Source organism: Entelurus aequoreus, linkage group LG20, assembly GCF_033978785.1.
Source record: "Entelurus aequoreus isolate RoL-2023_Sb linkage group LG20, RoL_Eaeq_v1.1, whole genome shotgun sequence".
In the NCBI taxonomy this organism is placed as follows: Eukaryota; Metazoa; Chordata; class Actinopteri; order Syngnathiformes; family Syngnathidae; genus Entelurus; species Entelurus aequoreus.
The window spans coordinates 27253338-27256051 of record NC_084750.1 but is presented as its reverse complement, the minus strand read 5'-3'; the positions used below and the strand labels follow the sequence as shown (position 1 = coordinate 27256051).

General features: G+C 42.0%; 1 protein-coding gene across 6 annotated transcripts in view; it reads left to right on the top strand.

Moving 5' to 3' along the window:
* The first annotated feature begins 400 nt into the window (after positions 1-400).
* mag (myelin associated glycoprotein) overlaps positions 401-2714 on the top strand; it is a 55403-nt gene continuing 53089 nt past the window's right edge. For 3 of the 6 annotated variants that reach the window (XM_062029857.1, XM_062029865.1, XM_062029864.1), the window contains exon 1: positions 402-769. The gene's annotated coding sequence lies outside the window, so the exon portion shown is untranslated. Of the gene's footprint in view, positions 770-929; positions 947-2714 lie in introns of those variants that run through there. The other 3 variants (XM_062029863.1, XM_062029862.1, XM_062029860.1) reach the window with 3 other exon arrangements.

Genomic DNA, 2714 nt, shown 5'->3' with positions numbered 1-2714 from the left:
CTCTGGTGGTTTTTGGCCGTTTTTTTGTAGAAAAAAAGGGGTCGTACTTTTACGTACTCCTCCTAGGGACTTTGACTAAATGAGTCGCGGTTAAAATGCCCGATTCTACACATATTGGTGATGATAAATTGCGAATACATTTTGTCTACATCATAAGATGTGGGTGTGGCATGGCGCCAAACTTTTCTCTGATGATTCGCCACGACTCATGAAAGGTTGATAACTCTGCTCCACAAATTCAGATCTTGATCTGATTTGGTAGAAAGGATGATGGTGACACGCCGAAGTGCTCGATGGGTTAGTACCTGTTCCTACCTACTCGTAGTGGGCGGAGCCTAGAGGCGAAAACCGCCCTAGGCCATCGCCAATCTGACTGTCATTTCTGCACTTAATCTGATCAGAGACGGATACTAAACTGATGCACAAGCGCCAATCTCACTGAAATTTTTGGTGGTGGGTCAGGGCATCGGGACGCAGGTGATCGCAAGCATAACGCAGGCCGTCCTCGCGGCGCAGGTGGGCCCGAGGGCTCGGTCAACGATGCTTGCAGCTTCAACTTGCATTGTTTCCTGTCGGAAGAGTTGTAACGTGAATAAATGGCAATGTTTCTTGCAAGACTTTGGCGTTTTCAGGGTGTGTTGAAGGTGTAGGAAAGGATGCGGGCGGACCAGCTGACATCACAGCAAGAGAGAGAGAGAGAGAGAGAGAGAGAGCAAACGTTGAAAGACTAGAGAAGGACTTCTCACAAGCGTCCCATCTGGCTGCTAAGGTAAGAGCTTCTCCTCGTCTATTTCAAGCAGAGTGGGATGTTTTCTCTAATATGCACCAGGGTTTTGGTTAAAGAGGCTGTGACGGCGCCACTCTACTTCCTCTGTGTCAGAATGTTGGCTTGCTCAAGCCGTTTTGGGCAAATTCCAAAAAGAAGAAAACAAAAGTCGAATATTTGGTGGGTGAAAAGCAGAATGGGACCTCTGTCCCAAACTGAACAAGAGTCCATTATTTTAGTTAGGATGAAACCAGATTGTTCCACACTTGAGAATGGGGGTGTCCAAAAAAAGAAAACTTCAGGTTAATCGCGATTCTTATTTGTAATGATCCTTAATCGATTAAAAAAACTCTGTCCTGTTGAGCCACTCAGACAAATCATATTGTTGATGTAGATGATCATATCTGATTAGATCAGATTAACTTAAGAAAAGAGAATAGTTAGATATTTGTATTTGAATTTATTAAATGCTTACCGGTATGTAGAATTTTTGATTTTTAGATAAAACCAGTTTTATTATAAATAACAAACATTTATCAGATCTGTTTGTATAATTTATGGAGGAATGTAGTTACTCATAGAAGTGGCATCCGATGTTATTAAAAATAAGTATTGATTTTTGAATGGAGAATAGATTCTGAATCGAATCGTTACCCCCAAGAATCGAATCGTGTGGTGCCCAAAGAGTCCCAGCCCTACTTGAGAGTGAAGTGAAGTGAATTACATTTATATAGCGCTTTTTCTCAAGTGACTCAAAGCGCTTTACATAATAAAACCCAATATCTAAGTTACATTCAAACCAGTGTGGGTGGCACTGGGAGCAGGTGGGTAAAGTGTCTTGCCCAAGGACACAAGGGCAGTGACTAGGATGGCGGAAGCGGGGATCGAACCTGCAACCCTCAAGTTGCTGGCACGGCCGCTCTACCAACCGAGCTATACCGCCCCAGTGGAAACTTTTCCCCTCTCAAACTGTAAGGAGAACAAGAGAACATTTTTTTGTTTATTCCAGTATGTCCCCCCCTATAATGTAGTCCATCCATAGTCAAAGTAAAACAAAAAGTTAAAGTACCACTGATAGTCACACACACACTAGGTGTGGTCAAATTAACTAACTTTCTTTTCCCAGTGTATTTGTGCCGACAGTGAGAGAAGTTGTTTGGATTGTGTCATAGAAGGAATTGCTGTGCTGTGTTTACTACTAAGTACAATTCATGGTCATTGACCCGATTTTTTTTGTTGCTTATATTGTCTCCAAGACGGCGCCATATTTGCTGCAGTTAGATCACCAACATTTTTTTTATTAATTTGGGAGCACCCAGCGAGCCAGACCCCTAATTAAACCCATGACGTCTCGCGGGCCAAACTGAAGACGCCCGCGGGCCAAATGCGGTCCGCTGGCGTTGTTTGGACACCCGTGATTTAAAGGCATAATGGACCCCTTCTGTGGCTGCACGATCCCAGTCTTGCTTCAAGATCCTTTAGTTAAAATCTATCCACATATATATATGTGTGTATATGTATGTATATATATATATATACACTACTGTTCAAAAGTTTGGGGTCACATTGAAATGTCCTTATTTTTGAAGGAAAAGCACTGTACTTTTCAATGAAGATAACTTTAAACTAGTCTTAACTTTAAAGAAATACACTCTATACATTGCTAATGTGGTAAATGACTATTCTAGCTGCAAATGTCTGGTTTTTGGTGCAATATCTACATAGGTGTATAGAGGCCCATTTCCAGCAACTATCACTCCAGTGTTCTAATGGTACAATGTGTTTGCTCATTGGCTCAGAAGGCTAATTGATGATTAGAAAACCCTTGTGCAATCATGTTCACACATCTGAAAACAGTTTAGCTCGTTACAGAAGCTACAAAACTGACCTTCCTTTGAGCAGATTGAGTTTCTGGAGCATCACATTTGTGGGGTCAATTAAACGCTCA